This window comes from Liolophura sinensis, chromosome 11, assembly GCF_032854445.1.
Source record: "Liolophura sinensis isolate JHLJ2023 chromosome 11, CUHK_Ljap_v2, whole genome shotgun sequence".
NCBI lineage: Eukaryota > Metazoa > Mollusca > Polyplacophora > Chitonida > Chitonidae > Liolophura > Liolophura sinensis.
Window position 1 is genome coordinate 3,405,228 of NC_088305.1, and position 15,311 is coordinate 3,420,538.

Here is a 15,311-nt window from a genome sequence, read left to right on the forward strand (position 1 = left end):
GTACCTACCTCAATAAATTGGCCGCTGGCTCAATTTGTCTCTTGCAACAGCCGAAGATTGGTGGCGCATTTTAACCTCATTTTTTTAAAACACCAGCCTCTGCTGATGAAGACCGGAAGGGTTTACAACGTCTGTCTGTGACGTTGTCTTAATGTTATAGGTGGTCGGGGTAAGTAACACGCTGGGCTAGTTCTATGACATCTACCGTCGGTGAATGACCCGGTTGTGCTCCAACTTAGCTTGTGATGCGCTGGGACACGTGGAAATAGTCCAAAACTATTAGAGCTGTATGTGTACAGCTGTAAGAGAATTCGACCTCTTCCTAATAATGCCTCCGTGCGGCAGGGCAGCGCAATTCTGCCATATACCAATGCTACTTGATACTCCTTTTAGGCAATTTGATGTTTGTTTTTCATTTGGAAAATTCTCCCGACTGGTCGGAACGACAAAAAAAAGTCTATAGACTCATTAGTATGTTCCTCCCCACGGAAATCTTTAGTAAAAGGCGAAAGATTTATTCGTGGATTTGAAGAGAAACCAGAGTTAGTCTTCATCAGTGGCTGCTGTAAAACCTACCTAACTGGTCGCTGGACGAGATGGGGGATTTACTATGCTCAACAATAATGTACCTACCTCAATTAATTGGCCGCTGGCTCAATTTGTCTATCTTACCATTTGAAGATTGGTGGCGCATTATAACCTCATTTTTTTAAACACCAGCCTTTGCTGCTGTAGACCGAAAGCGTGTACAGCGTCTGTCTGTGACGTTGTGTCATTGTTATAGGTGGTCGGGGTAAGTAACACGCTGGGTTAGGTCCATGACGTCCACCGTCGGTAAATGGCCCGGTTGTGCTCCAACTTAGCTTGTGATGCGCTGGGACACGTGGAAATAGTCCAAAACTATTAGAGCTGTATGTGTACAGATGTAAGACAATTCGACCTCTTCCTAATAATGCCTCCGTGCCGCAGGGCAGCGCAATTCTGCCATATACCAATGCTACTTGATACTCCTTTTAGGCAATTTGATGTTTGTTTTTCATTTGGAAAATTGTCCCGACTGGTCGGGACGACAAAAAATAGTCTATAGACTCATTAGTATGTTCCTCCCCACGGAAATCTTTAGTAAAAGGCGAAAGATTTATTCGTGGATTTGAAGAGAAACCAGAGTTAGTCTTCATCAGTGCCTGCTGTAAAACCTACCTAACTGGTCGCTGGACGAGATGGGGGATTTACTATGCTCAACAATAATGTACCTACCTCAATTAATTGGCCGCTGGCTCAATTTGTCTATCTTACCATTCGAAGATTGGAGGCGCATTATAACCTCATTTTTTAAAACACCAGACTTTGCTGCTGTAGACCGAAAGCGTGTACAGCGTCTGTCTGTGACGAGGTGTCATTGTTATAGGTGGTCGGTGTAAGTAACACGCTGGGTTAGGTCCATGACGTCTACCGTTGGTAAATGGCCCGGTTGTGCTCCAACTTAGCTTATGATGCGCTGGGACACGTGGAAATAGTCCAAAATTATTAGAGCTGTATGTGTACAGCTGTAAGAGAATTCGACCTCTTCCTAATAATGCCTCCGTGCGGCAGGGCAGCGCAATTCTGCCATATACCAATGCTACTTGATACTCCTTTTAGGCAATTTGATGTTTGTTTTTCATTTGGAAAATTGTCCCGACTGGTCGGGACGACAAAAAGTAGTCTATAGACTCATTAGTATGTTCCTCCCCACGGAAATCTTTAGTAAAAGGCGAAAGATTTATTCGTGGATTTGAAGAGAAACCAGAGTTAGTCTTCATCAGTGGCTGCTGTAAAACCTACCTAACTGGTCGCTGGACGAGATGGGGGATTTACTATGCTCAACAATAACGTACCTACCTCAATTAATTGGCCGCTGGCTCAATTTTTCTCTTGCAACAGCCGAAGATTGCTGGCGCATTTTAACCTCATTTTTTAAAAACACCAGACTTTGCTGATGAAGACCGGAAGCGTGTACAGCGTCTGTCTGTGACGAGGTGTCATTGTTGTACGCGGTCGGGGTAAGGAACACGCTGGGCTAGGTCCATGACGTCTACCGTCGGTGATTGGTCCAGTTATGTTCCAACTTAGCCTGTGATGCGCTGGAACACGTGGAAATAGTCCAAAACTTTTAGAGCTGTATGTGTACAGCTGTAAGAGAATTCGACCTCTTCCTAATAATGCCTCCGTGCCGCAGGGCAGCGCAATTCTGCCATATACCAATGCTACTTGATACTCCTTTTAGGCAATTTGATGTTTGTTTTTCATTTGGAAAATTGTCCCGACTGGTCGGGACGACAAAAAATAGTCTATAGACTCATTAGTATGTTCCTCCCCACGGAAATCTTTAGTAAAAGGCGAAAGATTTATTCGTGGATTTGAAGAGAAACCAGAGTTAGTCTTCATCAGTGGCTGCTGTAAAACCTACCTAACTGGTCGCTGGACGAGATGGGGGATTTACTATGCTCAACAATAACGTACCTACCTCAATTACTTGGCCGCTGGCTCAATTTGTCTCTTGCAACAGCCGAAGACTGGATGCGCATTTTAACCTCATTTTTTAAAACACCAGCCTTTGCTGATGAAGACCGGAAGCGTGTACAGCGTCTGTCTGTGACGTTGTGTCATTGTTATAGGTGGTCGGTGTAAGTAACACGCTGGGTTAGGTGCATGACGTCTACCGTCGGTAAATGGCCCGGTTGTGCTCCAACTTAGCTTGTGATGCGCTGGGACACGTGGAAATAGTCCAAAACTATTAGAGCTGTATGTGTACAGCTGTAAGAGAATTCGACCTCTTCCTAATAATGCCTCCGTGCCGCAGGGCAGCGCAATTCTGCCATATACCAATGCTACTTGATACTCCTTTTAGGCAATTTAATGTTTGTTTTTCATTTGGAAAATTGTCCCGACTGGTCGGAACGACAAAAAATAGTCTATAGACTCATTAGTATGTTCCTCCCCACGGAAATCTTTAGTAAAAGGCGAAAGATTTATTCGTGGATTTGAAGAGAAACCAGAGTTAGTCTTCATCAGTGGCTTCTATAAAACGTATCTAACTGGTCGCTGGACGAGATCCGAGATTTACTCTGCGCAACAATAACGTACCTACCTCAATTAATTGGCCGCTGGCTCAATTTGTCTCTTGCAACAGCCGAAGATTGGAGGCGCATTTTAACCTCATTTTTTAAAACACCAGCCTTTGCTGATGAAGACCGGAAGCGTGTACAGCGTCTGTCTGTGACGAGGTGTCATTGTTGTAGGCGGTCGGGGTAAGGAACACGCTGGGCTAGGTCCATGACGTCTACCGTCGGAGATTGGCCCGCTTATGTTCCAAGTTAGCCTGTGATGCGCTGGAACACGTGGAAATAGTCCAAAACTTTTAGAGCTGTATGTGTACAGCTGTATGAGTATTCGACCTCTTCCTAATAATGCCTCCGTGCGGCAGGGCAGCGCAATTCTGCCATATACCAATGCTACTTGATACTCCTTTTAGGCAATTTGATGTTTGTTTTTCATTTGGAAAATTGTCCCGACTGGTCGGGACGACAAAAAATAGTCTATAGACTCATTAGTATGTTCCTCCCCACGGAAATCTTTAGTAAAAGGCGAAAGATTTATTGGTGGATTTGAAGAGAAACCAGAGTTAGTCTTCATTAGTGGCTGCTGTGAAACGTATCTAACTGGTCGCTGGACGAGATGGGAGATTTACTCTGCGCAACAATAACGTACCTACCTCAATTAACTGGCCGCTGGCTCAATTTGTCTATCTTACCATTCGAAGATTGGAGGCGCATAAAAACCTCATTTTTTAAAACACCAGCCTTTGCTGCTGTAGACCGAAAGCGTGTACAGCGTCTGTCTGTGACGTTGTGTCATTGTTATAGGTGGTCGGGGTAAGTAACACGCTGGGTTAGGTCCATGACGTCTACCGTCGGTAAATGGCCCGGTTGTGCTCCAACTTAGCTTGTGATGCGCTGGGACACGTGGAAATAGTCCAAAACTTTTAGAGCTGTATGTGTACAGCTGTAAGAGAATTCGACCTCTTCCTAATAGTGCCTCCGTGCGGCAGGGCAGCGCAATTCTACCATATACCAATGCTACTTGATACTCCTTTTAGGCAATTTGATGTTTGTTTTTCATTTGGAAAACTGTCCCGACTGGTCAGAACGACAAAAAATAGTCTATAGACTCATTAGTATGTTCCTCCCCACGGAAATCTTTAGTAAAAGGCGAAAGATTTATTCGTGGATTTGAAGGGAAACCAGAGTTAGTCTTCATCAGTGGCTGCTGTAAAACCTACCTAACTGGTCGCTGGACGAGATGAAGGATTTACTCTGCGCAACAATAACGTACCTACCTCAATTAATTGGCCGCTGGCTCAATTTGTCTCTTGCAACAGCCGAAGATTGGAGGCGCATTTTAACCTCATTTTTTAAAACACCAGCCTTTGCTGATGAAGACCGGAAGCGTGTACAGCGTCTGTCTGTGACGAGGTGTCATTGTTGTAGGCGGTCGGGGTAAGGAACACGCTGGGCTAGGTCCATGACGTCTACCGTCGGAGATTGGCCCGCTTATGTTCCAAGTTAGCCTGTGATGCGCTGGAACACGTGGAAATAGTCCAAAACTTTTAGAGCTGTATGTGTACAGCTGTATGAGTATTCGACCTCTTCCTAATAATGCCTCCGTGCGGCAGGGCAGCGCAATTCTGCCATATACCAATGCTACTTGATACTCCTTTTAGGCAATTTGATGTTTGTTTTTCATTTGGAAAATTGTCCCGACTGGTCGGGACGACAAAAAATAGTCTATAGACTCATTAGTATGTTCCTCCCCACGGAAATCTTTAGTAAAAGGCGAAAGATTTATTGGTGGATTTGAAGAGAAACCAGAGTTAGTCTTCATTAGTGGCTGCTGTGAAACGTATCTAACTGGTCGCTGGACGAGATGGGAGATTTACTCTGCGCAACAATAACGTACCTACCTCAATTAACTGGCCGCTGGCTCAATTTGTCTATCTTACCATTCGAAGATTGGAGGCGCATAAAAACCTCATTTTTTAAAACACCAGCCTTTGCTGCTGTAGACCGAAAGCGTGTACAGCGTCTGTCTGTGACGTTGTGTCATTGTTATAGGTGGTCGGGGTAAGTAACACGCTGGGTTAGGTCCATGACGTCTACCGTCGGTAAATGGCCCGGTTGTGCTCCAACTTAGCTTGTGATGCGCTGGGACACGTGGAAATAGTCCAAAACTTTTAGAGCTGTATGTGTACAGCTGTAAGAGAATTCGACCTCTTCCTAATAGTGCCTCCGTGCGGCAGGGCAGCGCAATTCTACCATATACCAATGCTACTTGATACTCCTTTTAGGCAATTTGATGTTTGTTTTTCATTTGGAAAACTGTCCCGACTGGTCAGAACGACAAAAAATAGTCTATAGACTCATTAGTATGTTCCTCCCCACGGAAATCTTTAGTAAAAGGCGAAAGATTTATTCGTGGATTTGAAGGGAAACCAGAGTTAGTCTTCATCAGTGGCTGCTGTAAAACCTACCTAACTGGTCGCTGGACGAGATGAAGGATTTACTCTGCGCAACAATAACGTACCTACCTCAATTAATTGGCCGCTGGCTCAATTTGTCTCTTGCAACAGCCGAAGATTGGAGGCGCATTTTAACCTCATTTTTTAAAACACCAGACTTTGCTGATGAAGACCGGAAGCGTGTACAGCGTCTGTCTGTGACGAGGTGTCATTGTTGTACGCGGTCGGGGTAAGGAACATGCTGGGCTAGGTCCATGACGTCTACCGTCGGTGATTGGCCCGGTTATGTTCCAACTTAGCCTGTTATGCGCTGGGACACGTGGAAATAGTCCAAAACTTTTAGAGCTGTATGTGTACAGCTGTAAAAGAATTCGACCTCTTCCTAATAATGCCTCCGTGCGGCAGGGCAGCGCAATTCTGCCATATACCAATGCTACTTAATACTCCTTTTAGGCAATTTGATGTTTGTTTTTCATTTGGAAAATTGTCCCGACTAGTCGGGCCGACAAAAAATAGTCTATAGACTCATTAGTATGTTCCTCCCCACGCAAATCGTTAGTAAAAGGCGAAAGATTTATTCGTGGATTTGAAGAGAAACCAGAGTTAGTCTTCATCAGTGGCTGCTGTGAAACGTATCTAACTGGTCGCTGGACGAAATGGGAGATTTACTCTGCGCAACAATAACGTACCTACCTCAATTAATTGGCCGCTGGCTCATTTTGTCTCTTGCAAAAGCCGAAGATTGGAGGCGCACTTTAACCTCATTTTTTAAAACACCAGCCTTTGCTGATGAAGACCGGAAGCGTGTACAGCGTCTGTCTGTGACGAGGTGTCATTGTTGTAGGCGGTCGGGGTAAGGAACACGCTGGGCTAGGTCCATGACGTCTACCGTCGGTGATTGGCACGGTTATGTTCCAACTTAGCCTGTAATGCGCTGGAACACGAGGAAATAGTCCAAAACTTTTAGAGCTGTATGTGTACAGCTGTAAGAGTATTCGACCTCTTCCTAATAATGCCTCCGTGCCGCAGGGCAGCGCAATTCTGCCATATACCAATGCTACTTGATACTCCTTTTAGGCAATTTGATGTTTGTTTTTTATTTGGAAAATTGTCCCGACTGGTCGGGACGACAAAAAATAGTCTATAGACTCATTAGTATGTTCCTCCCCACGCAAATCTTTAGTAAAAGGCGAAAGATTTATTCGTGGATTTGAAGAGAAACCAGAGTTAGTCTTCATCAGTGTCTGCTGTAAAACCTACCTAACTGGTCGCTGGACGAGATGGGGGATTTACTAGGCTCAACAATAATGTACCTACCTCAATTAATTGGGCGCTGGCTCAATTTGTCTATCTTACCTTTCGAAGATTGGAGGCGCATTATAACCTCATTTTTTAAAACACCAGCCTTTGCTGCTGTAGACCGAAAGCGTGTACAGCGTCTGTCTGTGACGTTGTGTCATTGTTATAGGTGGTCGGGGTAATAACACGCTGGGTTAGGTCCATGACGTCTACCGTCGGTAAATGGCCCGGTTGTGCTCCAACTTAGCTTGTGATGCGCTGGGACACGTGGAAATAGTCCAAAACTATTAGAGCTGTATGTGTACAGCTGTAAGAGAATTCGACCTCTTCCTAATAATGCCTCCGTGCCGCAGGGCAGCGCAATTCTGCCATATACCAATGCTACTTGATACTCCTTTTAGGCAATTTGATGTTTGTTTTTCATTTGGAAAATTGTCCCGACTGGTCGGGACGACAAAAAATAGTCTATAGACTCATTAGTATGTTCCTCCCCACGGAAATCTTTAGTAAAAGGCGAAAGATTTACTCGTGGATTTGAAGAGAAACCAGAGTTAGTCTTCATCAGTGGCTGCTGTGAAACGTATCTAACTGGTCGCTGGACGAGATGGGAGATTTACTCTGCGCAACAATAACGTACCTACCTCAATTAATTGGCCGCTGGCTCAATTTGTCTATCTTACCATTCGAAGATTGGAGGCGCATAAAAACCTCATTTTTTTAAACACCAGCCTTTGCTGCTGTAGACCGAAAGCGTGTACAGCGTCTGTCTGTGACGTTGTGTCATTGTTATAGGTGGTCGGGGTAAGTAACACGCTGGGTTAGGTCCATGACGTCTACCGTCGGTAAATGGCCCGGTTGTGCTCCAACTTAGCTTGTGATGCGCTGGGACACGTGGAAATAGTCCAAAACTTTTAGAGCTGTATGTGTACAGCTGTAAGAGAATTCGACCTCTTCCTAATAGTGCCTCCGTGCGGCAGGGCAGCGCAATTCTGCCATATACCAATGCTACTTGATACTCCTTTTAGGCAATTTGATGTTTGTTTTTCATTTGGAAAATTGTCCCGACTGGTCGGGACGACAAAAAATAGTCTATAGACTCATTAGTATGTTCCTCCCCACGGGAATCTTTAGTAAAAGGCGAAAGATTTATTCGTGGATTTGAAGAGAAACCAGAGTTAGTCTTCATCAGTTGCTGCTGTAAAACCTACCTAACTGGTCGCTGGACGAGATGGGGGATTTACTATGCGCAACAATAACGTACCTACCTCAATTACTTGGCCGCTGGCTCAATTTGTCTCTTGCAACAGCCGAAGTTTGCTGGCGCATTTTAACCTCATTTTTTAAAACATCAGACTTTGCTGATGAAGACCGGAAGCGTTTACAACGTCTGTCTGTGACGTTGTGTCATTTTTATAGGTGGTCGGGGTAAGGAACACGCTGGGCTAGGTCCATGACATCTACCGTCGGTGAATGACCCGGTTGTGCTCCAACTTAGCTTGTGATGCGCTGGGACACGTGGAAAAAGTCCAAAACTTTTAGAGCTGTATGTGTACAGCTGTAAGAGAATTCGACCTCTTCCTAATAATGCCTCCGTGCCGCAGGGCAGCGCAATTCTGCCATATACCAATGCTACTTGATACTCCTTTTAGGCAATTTGATGTTTGTTTTTCATTTGGAAAATTGTCCCGACTGGTCGGGACGACAAAAAATAGTCTATATACTCATTAGTATGTTCCTCCCCACGGAAATCTTTAGTAAAAGGCGAAAGATTTATTCGTGGATTTGAAGAGAAACCAGAGTTAGTCTTCATCAGTGGCTGCTGTAAAACCTATTTTCATTACCGACTGGTCGGGGCGACAAAAAATAGTCTATAGACTCATTAGTATGGTCCTCCCCACGGGAAACTTTAGTAAAAGGCGAAAGATTTATTCGTGGATTTGAAGAGAAACCAGAGTTAGTCTTCATCAGTTGCTGCTGTAAAACCTACCTAACTGGTCGCTGGACGAGATGGGGGATTTACTATGCTCAACAATAACGTACCTACCTCAATTAATTGGCCGCTGGCTCAATTTGTCTATCTTACCATTCGAAGATCGGAGGCGCATTATAACCTCATTTTTTAAAACACCAGACTTTGCTGCTGTAGACCGAAAGCGTGTACAGCGTCTGTCTGTGACGTTGTGTCATTTTTATAGGTGGTCGGTGTAAGTAACACCCTGCGTTAGGTCCATGACGTCTACCGTCGGTAAATGGCCCGGTTGTGCTCCAACTTAGCTTGTGATGCGCTGGGACACGTGGAAATAGTCCAAAACTATTAGAGCTGTATGTGTACAGCTGTAAGAGAATTCGACCTCTTCCTAATAATGCCTCCGTGCCGCAGGGCAGCGCAATTCTGCCATATACCAATGCTACTTGACACTCCTTTTAGGCAATTTGATGTTTGTTTTTCATTTGGAAAATTGTCCCGACTGGTCGGAACGACAAAAAATAGTCTATAGACTCATTAGTATGTTCCTCCCCACGGAAATCTTTAGTAAAAGGCGAAAGATTTATTCGTGGATTTGAAGAGAAACCAGAGTTAGTCTTCATCAGTTGCTGCTGTGAAACCTACCCAACTGGTCGCTGGACGAGATGGGGGATTTACTATGCGCAACAATAACGTACCTACCTCAATAAATTGGCCGCTGGCTCAATTTGTCTCTTGCAACAGCGGAAGATTGGTGGCGCATTTTAACCTCATTTTTTTAAAACACCAGCCTCTGCTGATGAAGACCGGAAGGGTTTACAACGTCTGTCTGTGACGTTGTCTCAATGTTATAGGTGGTCGGGGTAAGTAACACGCTGGGCTAGTTCTATGACATCTACCGTCGGTGAATGACCCGGTTGTGCTCCAACTTAGCTTGTGATGCGCTGGGACACGTGGAAATAGTCCAAAACTATTAGAGCTGTATGTGTACAGCTGTAAGAGAATTCGACCTCTTCCTAATAATGCCTCCGTGCGGCAGGGCAGCGCAATTCTGCCATATACCAATGCTACTTGATACTCCTTTTAGGCAATTTGATGTTTGTTTTTCATTTGGAAAATTCTCCCGACTGGTCGGAACGACAAAAAAAAGTCTATAGACTCATTAGTATGTTCCTCCCCACGGAAATCTTTAGTAAAAGGCGAAAGATTTATTCGTGGATTTGAAGAGAAACCAGAGTTAGTCTTCATCAGTGGCTGCTGTAAAACCTACCTAACTGGTCGCTGGACGAGATGGGGGATTTACTATGCTCAACAATAATGTACCTACCTCAATTAATTGGCCGCTGGCTCAATTTGTCTATCTTACCATTTGAAGATTGGTGGCGCATTATAACCTCATTTTTTTAAACACCAGCCTTTGCTGCTGTAGACCGAAAGCGTGTACAGCGTCTGTCTGTGACGTTGTGTCATTGTTATAGGTGGTCGGGGTAAGTAACACGCTGGGTTAGGTCCATGACGTCCACCGTCGGTAAATGGCCCGGTTGTGCTCCAACTTAGCTTGTGATGCGCTGGGACACGTGGAAATAGTCCAAAACTATTAGAGCTGTATGTGTACAGATGTAAGACAATTCGACCTCTTCCTAATAATGCCTCCGTGCCGCAGGGCAGCGCAATTCTGCCATATACCAATGCTACTTGATACTCCTTTTAGGCAATTTGATGTTTGTTTTTCATTTGGAAAATTGTCCCGACTGGTCGGGACGACAAAAAATAGTCTATAGACTCATTAGTATGTTCCTCCCCACGGAAATCTTTAGTAAAAGGCGAAAGATTTATTCGTGGATTTGAAGAGAAACCAGAGTTAGTCTTCATCAGTGTCTGCTGTAAAACCTACCTAACTGGTCGCTGGACGAGATGGGGGATTTACTATGCTCAACAATAATGTACCTACCTCAATTAATTGGCCGCTGGCTCAATTTGTCTATCTTACCATTCGAAGATTGGAGGCGCATTATAACCTCATTTTTTAAAACACCAGACTTTGCTGCTGTAGACCGAAAGCGTGTACAGCGTCTGTCTGTGACGAGGTGTCATTGTTATAGGTGGTCGGTGTAAGTAACACGCTGGGTTAGGTCCATGACGTCTACCGTCGGTAAATGGCCCGGTTGTGCTCCAACTTAGCTTATGATGCGCTGGGACACGTGGAAATAGTCCAAAATTATTAGAGCTGTATGTGTACAGCTGTAAGAGAATTCGACCTCTTCCTAATAATGCCTCCGTGCCGCAGGGCAGCGCAATTCTGCCATATACCAATGCTACTTGATACTCCTTTTAGGCAATTTGATGTTTGTTTCTCATTTGGAAAATTGTCCCGACTGGTCGGGACGACAAAAAGTAGTCTATAGACTCATTAGTATGTTCCTCCCCACGGAAATCTTTAGTAAAAGGCGAAAGATTTATTCGTGGATTTGAAGAGAAACCAGAGTTAGTCTTCATCAGTGGCTGCTGTAAAACCTACCTAACTGGTCGCTGGACGAGATGGGGGATTTACTATGCTCAACAATAACGTACCTACCTCAATTAATTGGCCGCTGGCTCAATTTTTCTCTTGCAACAGCCGAAGATTGCTGGCGCATTTTAACCTCATTTTTTAAAAACACCAGACTTTGCTGATGAAGACCGGAAGCGTGTACAGCGTCTGTCTGTGACGAGGTGTCATTGTTGTACGCGGTCGGGGTAAGGAACACGCTGGGCTAGGTCCATGACGTCTACCGTCGGTGATTGGTCCAGTTATGTTCCAACTTAGCCTGTGATGCGCTGGAACACGTGGAAATAGTCCAAAACTTTTAGAGCTGTATGTGTACAGCTGTAAGAGAATTCGACCTCTTCCTAATAATGCCTCCGTGCCGCAGGGCAGCGCAATTCTGCCATATACCAATGCTACTTGATACTCCTTTTAGGCAATTTGATGTTTGTTTTTCATTTGGAAAATTGTCCCGACTGGTCGGGACGACAAAAAATAGTCTATAGACTCATTAGTATGTTCCTCCCCACGGAAATGTTTAGTAAAAGGCGAAAGATTTATTCGTGGATTTGAAGAGAAACCAGAGTTAGTCTTCATCAGTGGCTGCTGTAAAACCTACCTAACTGGTCGCTGGACGAGATGGGGGATTTACTATGCTCAACAATAACGTACCTACCTCAATTACTTGGCCGCTGGCTCAATTTGTCTCTTGCAACAGCCGAAGATTGGATGCGCATTTTAACCTCATTTTTTAAAACACCAGCCTTTGCTGATGAAGACCGGAAGCGTGTACAGCGTCTGTCTGTGACGTTGTGTCATTGTTATAGGTGGTCGGTGTAAGTAACACGCTGGGTTAGGTGCATGACGTCTACCGTCGGTAAATGGCCCGGTTGTGCTCCAACTTTGCTTGTGATGCGCTGGGACACGTGGAAATAGTCCAAAACTATTAGAGCTGTATGTGTACAGCTGTAAGAGAATTCGACCTCTTCCTAATAATGCCTCCGTGCCGCAGGGCAGCGCAATTCTGCCATATACCAATGCTACTTGATACTCCTTTTAGGCAATTTAATGTTTGTTTTTCATTTGGAAAATTGTCCCGACTGGTCGGAACGACAAAAAATAGTCTATAGACTCATTAGTATGTTCCTCCCCACGGAAATCTTTAGTAAAAGGCGAAAGATTTATTCGTGGATTTGAAGAGAAACCAGAGTTAGTCTTCATCAGTGGCTGCTATGAAACGTATCTAACTGGTCGCTGGACGAGATCCGAGATTTACTCTGCGCAACAATAACGTACCTACCTCAATTAATTGGCCGCTGGCTCAATTTTTCTCTTGTAACTGCCGAAGATTGAAGGCGCATTTTAACCTCATTTTTTAAAACACCAGACTTTGCTGATGAAGACCGGAAGCGTTTACAACGTCTGTCTGTGACGTTGTGTCATTGTTTTAGGTGGTCGGGGTAAGGAACACGCTGGGCTAGGTCCATGACATCTACCGTCGGTGATTGGCCCGGTTATATTCCAACTTAGCCTGTGATGCGCTGGAACACGTGGAAATAGTCCAAAACTTTTAGAGCTGTATGTGTACAGCTGTAAAAGAATTCGACCTCTTCCTAATAATGCCTCCGTGCGGCAGGGCAGCGCAATTCTGCCATATACCAATGCTACTTAATACTCCTTTTAGGCAATTTGATGTTTGTTTTTCATTTGGAAAATTGTCCCGACTGGTCGGGCCGACAAAAAATAGTCTATAGACTCATTAGTATGTTCCTCCCCACGCAAATCGTTAGTAAAAGGCGAAAGATTTATTCGTGGATTTGAAGAGAAACCAGAGTTAGTCTTCATCAGTGGCTGCTGTGAAACGTATCTAACTGGTCGCTGGACGAAATGGGAGATTTACTCTGCGCAACAATAACGTACCTACCTCAATTAATTGGCCGCTGGCTCATTTTGTCTCTTGCAAAAGCCGAAGATTGGAGGCGCACTTTAACCTCATTTTTTAAAACACCAGCCTTTGCTGATGAAGACCGGAAGCGTGTACAGCGTCTGTCTGTGACGAGGTGTCATTGTTGTAGGCGGTCGGGGTAAGGAACACGCTGGGCTAGGTCCATGACGTCTACCGTCGGTGATTGGCACGGTTATGTTCCAACTTAGCCTGTGATGCGCTGGAACACGAGGAAATAGTCCAAAACTTTTAGAGCTGTATGTGTACAGCTGTAAGAGTATTCGACCTCTTCCTAATAATGCCTCCGTGCCGCAGGGCAGCGCAATTCTGCCATATACCAATGCTACTTGATACTCCTTTTAGGCAATTTAATGTTTGTTTTTTATTTGGAAAATTGTCCCGACTGGTCGGGACGACAAAAAATAGTCTATAGACTCATTAGTATGTTCCTCCCCACGCAAATCTTTAGTAAAAGGCGAAAGATTTATTCGTGGATTTGAAGAGAAACCAGAGTTAGTCTTCACCAGTGTCTGCTGTAAAACCTACCTAACTGGTCGCTGGACGAGATGGGGGATTTACTAGGCTCAACAATAATGTACCTACCTCAATTAATTGGGCGCTGGCTCAATTTGTCTATCTTACCTTTCGAAGATTGGAGGCGCATTATAACCTCATTTTTTAAAACACCAGCCTTTGCTGCTGTAGACCGAAAGCGTGTACAGCGTCTGTCTGTGACGTTGTGTCATTGTTATAGGTGGTCGGGGTAATAACACGCTGGGTTAGGTCCATGACGTCTACCGTCGGTAAATGGCCCGGTTGTGCTCCAACTTAGCTTGTGATGCGCTGGGACACGTGGAAATAGTCCAAAACTATTAGAGCTGTATGTGTACAGCTGTAAGAGAATTCGACCTCTTCCTAATAATGCCTCCGTGCCGCAGGGCAGCGCATTTCTGCCATATACCAATGCTACTTGATACTCCTTTTAGGCAATTTGATGTTTGTTTTTCATTTGGAAAATTGTCCCGACTGGTCGGGACGACAAAAAATAGTCTATAGACTCATTAGTATGTTCCTCCCCACGGAAATCTTTAGTAAAAGGCGAAAGATTTACTCGTGGATTTGAAGAGAAACCAGAGTTAGTCTTCATCAGTGGCTGCTGTGAAACGTATCTAACTGGTCGCTGGACGAGATGGGAGATTTACTCTGCGCAACAATAACGTACCTACCTCAATTAATTGGCCGCTGGCTCAATTTGTCTATCTTACCATTCGAAGATTGGAGGCGCATAAAAACCTCATTTTTTTAAACACCAGCCTTTGCTGCTGTAGACCGAAAGCGTGTACAGCGTCTGTCTGTGACGTTGTGTCATTGTTATAGGTGGTCGGGGTAAGTAACACGCTGGGTTAGGTCCATGACGTCTACCGTCGGTAAATGGCCCGGTTGTGCTCCAACTTAGCTTGTGATGCGCTGGGACACGTGGAAATAGTCCAAAACTTTTAGAGCTGTATGTGTACAGCTGTAAGAGAATTCGACCTCTTCCTAATAGTGCCTCCGTGCGGCAGGGCAGCGCAATTCTGCCATATACCAATGCTACTTGATACTCCTTTTAGGCAATTTGATGTTTGTTTTTCATTTGGAAAACTGTCCCGACTGGTCGGAACGACAAAAAATAGTCTATAGACTCATTAGTATGTTCCTCCCCACGGAAATCTTTAGTAAAAGGCGAAAGATTTATTCGTGGATTTGAAGGGAAACCAGAGTTAGTCTTCATCAGTGGCTGCTGTAAAACCTACCTAACTGGTCGCTGGACGAGATGAAGGATTTACTCTGCGCAACAATAACGTACCTACCTCAATTAATTGGCCGCTGGCTCAATTTGTCTCTTGCAACAGCCGAAGATTGGAGGCGCATTTTAACCTCATTTTTTAAAACACCAGACTTTGCTGATGAAGACCGGAAACGTGTACAGCGTCTGTCTGTGACGAGGTGTCATTGTTGTACGCGGTCGGGGTAAGGAACA

At 44.7% G+C, this 15,311-nt stretch overlaps 25 non-coding genes across 25 annotated transcripts; all 25 read right to left on the minus strand.

Annotated features, from left to right (window-relative positions):
- Positions 1-426: 426 nt before the first annotated feature.
- On the minus strand, positions 427-546 carry LOC135478885 (U5 spliceosomal RNA). Its single transcript, XR_010445775.1, has one exon. It is a non-coding gene; the product is annotated as a U5 spliceosomal RNA (small nuclear RNA).
- A 503-nt stretch (positions 547-1,049) lies between these two features.
- Positions 1,050-1,170, minus strand: LOC135478433 (U5 spliceosomal RNA). Its single transcript, XR_010445348.1, has one exon. It is a non-coding gene; the product is annotated as a U5 spliceosomal RNA (small nuclear RNA).
- A 503-nt stretch (positions 1,171-1,673) lies between these two features.
- LOC135478744 (U5 spliceosomal RNA) lies at positions 1,674-1,794 on the minus strand. Its single transcript, XR_010445642.1, has one exon. It is a non-coding gene; the product is annotated as a U5 spliceosomal RNA (small nuclear RNA).
- A 504-nt stretch (positions 1,795-2,298) lies between these two features.
- LOC135478434 (U5 spliceosomal RNA) lies at positions 2,299-2,419 on the minus strand. Its single transcript, XR_010445349.1, has one exon. It is a non-coding gene; the product is annotated as a U5 spliceosomal RNA (small nuclear RNA).
- Positions 2,420-2,922: 503 nt separating this feature from the next.
- Positions 2,923-3,043, minus strand: LOC135478614 (U5 spliceosomal RNA). Its single transcript, XR_010445519.1, has one exon. It is a non-coding gene; the product is annotated as a U5 spliceosomal RNA (small nuclear RNA).
- A 503-nt stretch (positions 3,044-3,546) lies between these two features.
- Positions 3,547-3,667, minus strand: LOC135478815 (U5 spliceosomal RNA). The gene has a single exon (XR_010445711.1). It is a non-coding gene; the product is annotated as a U5 spliceosomal RNA (small nuclear RNA).
- A 503-nt stretch (positions 3,668-4,170) lies between these two features.
- On the minus strand, positions 4,171-4,291 carry LOC135478881 (U5 spliceosomal RNA). The gene has a single exon (XR_010445772.1). It is a non-coding gene; the product is annotated as a U5 spliceosomal RNA (small nuclear RNA).
- Positions 4,292-4,794: 503 nt separating this feature from the next.
- LOC135478817 (U5 spliceosomal RNA) lies at positions 4,795-4,915 on the minus strand. The gene has a single exon (XR_010445713.1). It is a non-coding gene; the product is annotated as a U5 spliceosomal RNA (small nuclear RNA).
- Positions 4,916-5,418: 503 nt separating this feature from the next.
- LOC135478882 (U5 spliceosomal RNA) lies at positions 5,419-5,539 on the minus strand. Its single transcript, XR_010445773.1, has one exon. It is a non-coding gene; the product is annotated as a U5 spliceosomal RNA (small nuclear RNA).
- A 503-nt stretch (positions 5,540-6,042) lies between these two features.
- On the minus strand, positions 6,043-6,163 carry LOC135478368 (U5 spliceosomal RNA). The gene has a single exon (XR_010445294.1). It is a non-coding gene; the product is annotated as a U5 spliceosomal RNA (small nuclear RNA).
- Positions 6,164-6,666: 503 nt separating this feature from the next.
- On the minus strand, positions 6,667-6,787 carry LOC135478876 (U5 spliceosomal RNA). Its single transcript, XR_010445767.1, has one exon. It is a non-coding gene; the product is annotated as a U5 spliceosomal RNA (small nuclear RNA).
- Positions 6,788-7,289: 502 nt separating this feature from the next.
- On the minus strand, positions 7,290-7,410 carry LOC135478738 (U5 spliceosomal RNA). The gene has a single exon (XR_010445637.1). It is a non-coding gene; the product is annotated as a U5 spliceosomal RNA (small nuclear RNA).
- Positions 7,411-7,913: 503 nt separating this feature from the next.
- Positions 7,914-8,034, minus strand: LOC135478845 (U5 spliceosomal RNA). Its single transcript, XR_010445739.1, has one exon. It is a non-coding gene; the product is annotated as a U5 spliceosomal RNA (small nuclear RNA).
- A 503-nt stretch (positions 8,035-8,537) lies between these two features.
- Positions 8,538-8,658, minus strand: LOC135478521 (U5 spliceosomal RNA). Its single transcript, XR_010445432.1, has one exon. It is a non-coding gene; the product is annotated as a U5 spliceosomal RNA (small nuclear RNA).
- A 35-nt stretch (positions 8,659-8,693) lies between these two features.
- Positions 8,694-8,813, minus strand: LOC135478374 (U5 spliceosomal RNA). Its single transcript, XR_010445300.1, has one exon. It is a non-coding gene; the product is annotated as a U5 spliceosomal RNA (small nuclear RNA).
- Positions 8,814-9,316: 503 nt separating this feature from the next.
- LOC135478615 (U5 spliceosomal RNA) lies at positions 9,317-9,437 on the minus strand. Its single transcript, XR_010445520.1, has one exon. It is a non-coding gene; the product is annotated as a U5 spliceosomal RNA (small nuclear RNA).
- Positions 9,438-9,942: 505 nt separating this feature from the next.
- Positions 9,943-10,062, minus strand: LOC135478886 (U5 spliceosomal RNA). Its single transcript, XR_010445776.1, has one exon. It is a non-coding gene; the product is annotated as a U5 spliceosomal RNA (small nuclear RNA).
- Positions 10,063-10,565: 503 nt separating this feature from the next.
- On the minus strand, positions 10,566-10,686 carry LOC135478435 (U5 spliceosomal RNA). The gene has a single exon (XR_010445350.1). It is a non-coding gene; the product is annotated as a U5 spliceosomal RNA (small nuclear RNA).
- A 503-nt stretch (positions 10,687-11,189) lies between these two features.
- On the minus strand, positions 11,190-11,310 carry LOC135478745 (U5 spliceosomal RNA). The gene has a single exon (XR_010445643.1). It is a non-coding gene; the product is annotated as a U5 spliceosomal RNA (small nuclear RNA).
- Positions 11,311-11,814: 504 nt separating this feature from the next.
- Positions 11,815-11,935, minus strand: LOC135478879 (U5 spliceosomal RNA). The gene has a single exon (XR_010445770.1). It is a non-coding gene; the product is annotated as a U5 spliceosomal RNA (small nuclear RNA).
- Positions 11,936-12,438: 503 nt separating this feature from the next.
- Positions 12,439-12,559, minus strand: LOC135478616 (U5 spliceosomal RNA). The gene has a single exon (XR_010445521.1). It is a non-coding gene; the product is annotated as a U5 spliceosomal RNA (small nuclear RNA).
- Positions 12,560-13,062: 503 nt separating this feature from the next.
- Positions 13,063-13,183, minus strand: LOC135478371 (U5 spliceosomal RNA). The gene has a single exon (XR_010445297.1). It is a non-coding gene; the product is annotated as a U5 spliceosomal RNA (small nuclear RNA).
- A 503-nt stretch (positions 13,184-13,686) lies between these two features.
- Positions 13,687-13,807, minus strand: LOC135478878 (U5 spliceosomal RNA). Its single transcript, XR_010445769.1, has one exon. It is a non-coding gene; the product is annotated as a U5 spliceosomal RNA (small nuclear RNA).
- A 502-nt stretch (positions 13,808-14,309) lies between these two features.
- On the minus strand, positions 14,310-14,430 carry LOC135478739 (U5 spliceosomal RNA). The gene has a single exon (XR_010445638.1). It is a non-coding gene; the product is annotated as a U5 spliceosomal RNA (small nuclear RNA).
- A 503-nt stretch (positions 14,431-14,933) lies between these two features.
- On the minus strand, positions 14,934-15,054 carry LOC135478855 (U5 spliceosomal RNA). Its single transcript, XR_010445747.1, has one exon. It is a non-coding gene; the product is annotated as a U5 spliceosomal RNA (small nuclear RNA).
- Positions 15,055-15,311: the final 257 nt, after the last annotated feature.